This window comes from Schistocerca gregaria, unplaced genomic scaffold, assembly GCF_023897955.1.
Source record: "Schistocerca gregaria isolate iqSchGreg1 unplaced genomic scaffold, iqSchGreg1.2 ptg000927l, whole genome shotgun sequence".
Classification (NCBI taxonomy): domain Eukaryota; kingdom Metazoa; phylum Arthropoda; class Insecta; order Orthoptera; family Acrididae; genus Schistocerca; species Schistocerca gregaria.
Window position 1 is genome coordinate 137501 of NW_026062284.1, and position 7500 is coordinate 145000.

Below are 7500 nucleotides of genomic sequence, written 5' to 3' on the forward strand. Positions count from 1 at the left end.
CCGCGCAAGGCGAGACCTTCACTTTCATTACGCCTTTAGGTTTCGTACAGCCCAATGACTCGCGCACATGTTAGACTCCTTGGTCCGTGTTTCAAGACGGGTCGTGAAATTGTCCAAAGCTGAAGCGCCGCTGACGGGAGCGATTATTCCGCCCGAGAGCATCCCGAGCCAACAGCGGCGCGGGTCCGGGGCCGGGCCAGGTAGGTCCGTCATCCGGGAAGAACCGCGCGCGCTTGCCGGGAGCCCGAGCGCCCAAAGGGGCGAATCGACTCCTCCAGATATACCGCCGAGCAGCCAGCCAGGACACCGGGGCTCTGCCCAACAGACGCGAACCGAGGCCCGCGGAAGGACAGGCTGCGCACCCGGGCCGTAGGCCGGCACCCAGCGGGTCGCGACGTCCTACTAGGGGAGAAGTGCGGCCCACCGCACACCGGAACGGCCCCACCCCGCGGCGAGTGGAAAGGCAACCGGACACGACCCCGCCGCGGATTGCTCCGCGCGGGCGGCCGGCCCCATCTGCCGAGGGCGGGGGCCAGTGGCCGGATGGGCGTGAATCCCACCCGTTCGACCTTTCGGACTTCTCACGTTTACCCCAGAACGGTTTCACGTACTTTTGAACTCTCTCTTCAAAGTTCTTTTCAACTTTCCCTCACGGTACTTGTTCGCTATCGGTCTCGTGGTCATATTTAGTCTCAGATGGAGTTTACCACCCACTTGGAGCTGCACTCTCAAGCAACCCGACTCGAAGGAGAGGTCCCGCCGACGCTCGCACCGGCCGCTACGGGCCTGGCACCCTCTACGGGCCGTGGCCTCATTCAAGTTGGACTTGGGCTCGGCGCGAGGCGTCGGGGTAGTGGACCCTCCCAAACACCACATGCCACGACAGGCGGCAGCCTGCGGGGTTCGGTGCTGGACTCTTCCCTGTTCGCTCGCCGCTACTGGGGGAATCCTTGTTAGTTTCTTTTCCTCCGCTTAGTAATATGCTTAAATTCAGCGGGTAGTCTCGCCTGCTCTGAGGTCGTTGTACGAGGTGTCGCACGCCACACCGCCAGCCGGCTGTGCACGCTACCGAGAAAGTACCGGTATGCGAACCGCCAGGCGACGGGCGCGCATCGCACGTTTAAGGAGACGCGGCCGGCCACACAGGCGACCACGACACTCCCACGTCTCCGAAGCGGGACAAACGCCGCGCGCTTCAGTATACGTAGCCGACCCTCAGCCAGACGTGGCCCGGGAACGGAATCCATGGACCGCAATGTGCGTTCGAAACGTCGATGTTCATGTGTCCTGCAGTTCACATGTCGACGCGCAATTTGCTGCGTTCTTCATCGACCCACGAGCCGAGTGATCCACCGTCCTGGGTGATCTTTTCCTTTTCAGTCTCCCACTGTCTCTTTCAAGACAGTAGCATTTGCGGGACTGAGGCGTCTGACGGCCCCTGTTCCACTATTTTTTTTTGTGTCCAACGGCCTCACAGCCGATGGGCGTCGTACGGCTCCACACCGGAGCGGACAGGCACTCGGGCGAACGTCATTCAAAACCGGCGCCAGGCGCCAGGTACCGCAGGCCAGCCGCTCCAGAGCTTCAGCGCTCGTACCACACAACAACAACACTTCCGCTAGTTTTGAGAGGCACGCGTGGTTCCGCACGCGGCGCACGGCCACTGCCGTACAGGTAGCGTGTTGCGCGACACGACACGACACGCACATCGAAAGACATGCAGTCTAGTCGGTAATGATCCTTCCGCAGGTTCACCTACGGAAACCTTGTTACGACTTTTACTTCCTCTAAATGATCAAGTTTGGTCATCTTTCCGGTAGCATCGGCAACGACAGAGTCGATGCCGCGTACCAGTCCGAAGACCTCACTAAATCATTCAATCGGTAGTAGCGACGGGCGGTGTGTACAAAGGGCAGGGACGTAATCAACGCGAGCTTATGACTCGCGCTTACTGGGAATTCCTCGTTCATGGGGAACAATTGCAAGCCCCAATCCCTAGCACGAAGGAGGTTCAGCGGGTTACCCCGACCTTTCGGCCTAGGAAGACACGCTGATTCCTTCAGTGTAGCGCGCGTGCGGCCCAGAACATCTAAGGGCATCACAGACCTGTTATTGCTCAATCTCGTGCGGCTAGAAGCCGCCTGTCCCTCTAAGAAGAAAAGTAATCGCTGACAGCACGAAGGATGTCACGCGACTAGTTAGCAGGCTAGAGTCTCGTTCGTTATCGGAATTAACCAGACAAATCGCTCCACCAACTAAGAACGGCCATGCACCACCACCCACCGAATCAAGAAAGAGCTATCAATCTGTCAATCCTTCCGGTGTCCGGGCCTGGTGAGGTTTCCCGTGTTGAGTCAAATTAAGCCGCAGGCTCCACTCCTGGTGGTGCCCTTCCGTCAATTCCTTTAAGTTTCAGCTTTGCAACCATACTTCCCCCGGAACCCAAAAGCTTTGGTTTCCCGGAGGCTGCCCGCCGAGTCATCGGAGGAACTGCGGCGGATCGCTGGCTGGCATCGTTTATGGTTAGAACTAGGGCGGTATCTGATCGCCTTCGAACCTCTAACTTTCGTTCTTGATTAATGAAAACATACTTGGCAAATGCTTTCGCTTCTGTTCGTCTTGCGACGATCCAAGAATTTCACCTCTAACGTCGCAATACGAATGCCCCCGCCTGTCCCTATTAATCATTACCTCGGGTTCCGAAAACCAACAAAATAGAACCGAGGTCCTATTCCATTATTCCATGCACACAGTATTCAGGCGGGCTTGCCTGCTTTAAGCACTCTAATTTGTTCAAAGTAAACGTGCCGGCCCACCGAGACACTCAACAAAGAGCACCCTGGTAGGATTTAAACGGGGTCCGCCTCGGGACGCGAAAGCACCCCTTCGGCTCGCCCCACCGGCAGGACGTCCCACGATACATGCCAGTTAAACACCGACGGGCGGTGAACCAACAGCGTGGGACACAAATCCAACTACGAGCTTTTTAACCGCAACAACTTTAATATACGCTATTGGAGCTGGAATTACCGCGGCTGCTGGCACCAGACTTGCCCTCCAATAGATACTCGTTAAAGGATTTAAAGTGTACTCATTCCGATTACGGGGCCTCGGATGAGTCCCGTATCGTTATTTTTCGTCACTACCTCCCCGTGCCGGGAGTGGGTAATTTGCGCGCCTGCTGCCTTCCTTGGATGTGGTAGCCGTTTCTCAGGCTCCCTCTCCGGAATCGAACCCTGATTCCCCGTTACCCGTTACAACCATGGTAGGCGCAGAACCTACCATCGACAGTTGATAAGGCAGACATTTGAAAGATGCGTCGCCGGTACGAGGACCGTGCGATCAGCCCAAAGTTATTCAGAGTCACCAAGGCAAACGGACCAGACAAGCCAATCCGATTGGTTTTGATCTAATAAAAGCGTCCCTTCCATCTCTGGTCGGGACTCTGTTTGCATGTATTAGCTCTAGAATTACCACAGTTATCCAAGTAACGTGGGTACGATCTAAGGAACCATAACTGATTTAATGAGCCATTCGCGGTTTCACCTTAATGCGGCTTGTACTGAGACATGCATGGCTTAATCTTTGAGACAAGCATATGACTACTGGCAGGATCAACCAGGGAGCTGCGTCAACTAGAGCTGAGCAGCCGGCCGCCCGGGAGTGTGTCCCGGGGGCCCGCGCGAACACGCAAGCGTCCGCTCAATTATTCTGCAAACAGGAGGAGGCCGAGCTCCCCTGCACGATACACCTCGAAACCCTCTCAGGTCCCGGCGGCGCGCAGCGCCGTCCTAGGTACTTGGTCGGTTTCGAGAGAGGCGCAATCGCCCGGAGTTAGGCGAGTAGACGGTTTTAGTGCGAACACCCTTGCTCCCAACTGAGCTTGCCGCTGCCGACAGAGGCCCGGGAGCGTGCTGTCGTGGCATTGCCGGCGGGAGACAACACGCGCCACCTATGGTGACCGGCAGCTCCAACGCCAGCGCCACACAAGGGCAAAGCCCCACTTGGGTGCAGAAGCGAACTCTCCCAGCACAGCGCACGCGCCAACACGTCCGCACAACTGCGATACAAACCACCTGCGAGAACCGCTGGGGCGACCGAGCAGCAGACGGCGTCGCGGCGCCGAGTGCCAGGCGGCGGCGCATCCTCAACGCACACAGTCCTCAATCAGACCAGCACACTGCAGATGTCCACCGCGCTTCGCACCGGGCTCGGCTGAACCAACTTTGGCCGCCAGGCGCCGCGTGCAGGGTGCGCCGCAGCGTAGCTGCGCCGCCTGCCGAGCCCGTCGGCTGGCGCTCCTGCCACTCGGCGCCCCCCACCAGCCGCCTGTTGCGCGTGCGCCCACGCAGCGCGCGGCCAACACGCCGGGCGGCCCCCCTTCACCGGCCGGGAACAGTCCCACCAAGCCACCGCCGCGTATCGCTTCATACCCACATGGGCCTAGTCACGTGTGTGGATGTGGCGGGTACCGCTGAAACAACCGGTTAATAGCTGTACCGATCGTCGCCATCACAGATTCACCTCCAGCGTGAACAACCGCTCAACAACGGATTTCCAGTTCATTTGCGTATCTTGGGCAGTAAACGTAGATGTCCACCTACATTTGCGAATTCAACAATTCTTGCATGCCAGGATGTCATGTGTCACGACACGCTACATCAGACCACATACACACTGCGACATGTGCAGAAGAGAACACGTGGAAGGTGGCCCGCGCACGTATGCGATGTCCCTTCCGCGATCCACTGTCAACCGGCATCTGCGGCATGTCCCAGATATGGAACGCGGTCCACCAGGGTAGCACTTTGTGTGAGGCAATACGACAAAGTCGGAATACACGCGTCACTACATCACACGGCTCACGCTGACCTGACCTGACTCACCGCACCACCACCCCCAGCGACCCAGGGTGACATACAATGCGTTCGTACGTTCCTCCCACACGCCTCTACGGCGTACCACAGTGCAACCTAGCTGTTATTGGGAGACGAGACAAGTAGCATCGAGCACAACATATGGAAATTGAGATTCGACACCGTTGGGCACAGCCAGCGTACGGTCACACGTATCACACTACTTCACTCTGTACGTAACTACCGATGATCGGTACAGCGTGTGGGTTACGCGTACGACATCAGCGGACAATGGACACAGACCATACCACGACGTACACTGAGGGCGTCGACATCTGAACGCAACTGAACAGCTGCGAGGCTCATTTAACACTCAAACGCCAGACCGACCAGCTTGAGAGGACGGAGACACAAAGAGAGGGGCAGAGGGGGGGGGGGGGGCGATATAGTCCTATTGCAGTACAATTGACAGTGGATAGCGGGAATATGTGGAAAGTAAGCAACACTCGCAAGACATCTACATGAGGATAACAACGACACCAGAGATTCCGAGCAGTGAACTATGTTAGGCAAAGGGACAACGTGGGTTAGGTTAAGGGACAACGTGGGTTAGGTTAAGGGACAACGTGGGTTAGGTTAAGGGACAACGTGGGTTAGGTTAAGGGACAACGTGGGTTAGGTTAAGGGACAACGTGGGTTAGGTTAAGGGACAACGTGGGTTAGGTTAAGGGACAACGTGGGTTAGGTTAAGGGACAACGTGGGTTAGGTTAAGGGACAACGTGGGTTAGGTTAAGGGACAACGTGGGTTAGGTTAAGGGACAACGTGGGTTAGGTTAAGGGACAACGTGGGTTAGGTTAAGGGACAACGTGGGTTAGGTTAAGGGACAACGTGGGTTAGGTTAAGGGACAACGTGGGTTAGGTTAAGGGACAACGTGGGTTAGGTTAAGGGACAACGTGGGTTAGGTTAAGGGACAAATTGAGTTAGGTTAAGGGACAAATTGAGTTAGGTTAAGGGACAAATTGAGTTAGGTTAAGGGACAAATTGAGTTAGGTTAAGGGACAAATTGAGTTAGGTTAAGGGACAAATTGAGTTAGGTTAAGGGACAAATTGAGTTAGGTTAAGGGACAAATTGAGTTAGGTTAAGGGACAACGTGGGTTAGGTTAAGGGACAAATTGAGTTAGGTTAAGGGACAAATTGAGTTAGGTTAAGGGACAAATTGAGTTAGGTTAAGGGACAAATTGAGTTAGGTTAAGGGACAAATTGAGTTAGGTTAAGGGACAAATTGAGTTAGGTTAAGGGACAAATTGAGTTAGGTTAAGGGACAAATTGAGTTAGGTTAAGGGACAAATTGAGTTAGGTTAAGGGACAAATTGAGTTAGGTTAAGGGACAAATTGAGTTAGGTTAAGGGACAAATTGAGTTAGGTTAAGGGACAAATTGAGTTAGGTTAAGGGATAATCTGGTACAACCACAGTTAGGTTAAGCGATAATCTGGTACAGCCACAGTTAGGTTAAGCGATAATCTGGTACAGCCACAGTTAGGTTAAGCGATAATCTGGTACAGCCACAGTTAGGTTAAGCGATAATCTGGTACAGCCACAGTTAGGTTAAGCGATAATCTGGTACAGCCACAGTTAGGTTAAGCGATAATCTGGTACAGCCACAGTTAGGTTAAGCGATAATCTGGTAAAACCACAGTTAGGTTAAGCGATAATCTGGTAAAACCACAGTTAGGTTAAGCGATAAAGTTGGTTAAATTTGGTATTGTGTGGGAAGGGGGCAGAGAGGGGGGGGGGGTGGATAGTGGTGGCAGTACGCGGATGCCTGAGTCACCGTCAGATACGTCACGTCGGTTCGATGCTTGTAGCAAGAGGCTGGCGGGTCTGTGTCTCTCACTTCTGCAATTTTTCATGTGGTATAACACGAGGGCGGGTGGTGATATTTGGTGCCCCTCTGTGTAGGATGTGTGTTGGTGGTGTTGGTTTATCTGAGCAATGGTAGTTGTCGGAGGAGTGTGGTATTGTGCTTTTATAGGTGGACCTACTGGTCTGGTTATCATAGTGTCGACGGTGCAATGTGGCAGAGAGGGTGCACTCGACATTGTCGCATTCCAGATGTTTACGTATTGTGTGTCTCCGTTGCAGGCCGAGAGTAGTGCATGTTCGAGTGTCTGGCTGACGTGCGATTCACGTTGTGTGCCCAGTCTTACAGCACGTATAGGGACATTCGCATAAATCATCTATATGTGGCCTTGCATCATTTACTAAGCAGTGCCGTGAGACGACCGAACTATTAGGAAAGTACTGATGTACCGCATAATGTTTACCTTCCACCACACGGCGAGTATCGACTGTGCCCAGCGTTGCCACCGCAGGCAGCGGTCACCGTCACCATTGTGCGGCGGAACGGAACATCTATATCCTCAGAGGAGCACTCTTTGCCGCCGGGCGTCAGGTCTCGCGGCCTGCCGGCCAGCGCCCATGACGAACTTACTGCATGTATAGGGACAGCGGGAATTTGGCATACTTGATATAACTCTTCATGAGACGCAAGATATAGGGGTGGATTGCAACTTACGACTGCGAGAAAAGTCCGCCGTTCATCCGCCGGAGTTGCGATTTCGGCGGGGCACGTACGGTCG

The 7500-nt window shown here is 54.6% G+C and overlaps 3 non-coding genes across 3 annotated transcripts in view; all 3 read right to left on the reverse strand.

The window, feature by feature from the left end:
- The window catches only part of LOC126325597 (large subunit ribosomal RNA), a 4222-nt gene extending 3201 nt beyond the window's left edge, over positions 1-1021 (reverse strand). Inside the window, exon 1 of the ribosomal RNA XR_007560201.1 lies at positions 1-1021. This exon is cut by the window's left edge and continues 3201 nt beyond it. This is a non-coding gene — a ribosomal RNA (large subunit ribosomal RNA).
- A 188-nt stretch (positions 1022-1209) lies between these two features.
- Positions 1210-1364, reverse strand: LOC126325574 (5.8S ribosomal RNA). Its single transcript, XR_007560179.1, has one exon. It is a non-coding gene; the product is annotated as a 5.8S ribosomal RNA (ribosomal RNA).
- Positions 1365-1732: 368 nt separating this feature from the next.
- On the reverse strand, positions 1733-3625 carry LOC126325582 (small subunit ribosomal RNA). Its single transcript, XR_007560187.1, has one exon. It is a non-coding gene; the product is annotated as a small subunit ribosomal RNA (ribosomal RNA).
- Between the last annotated feature and the right edge of the window lie 3875 nt (positions 3626-7500).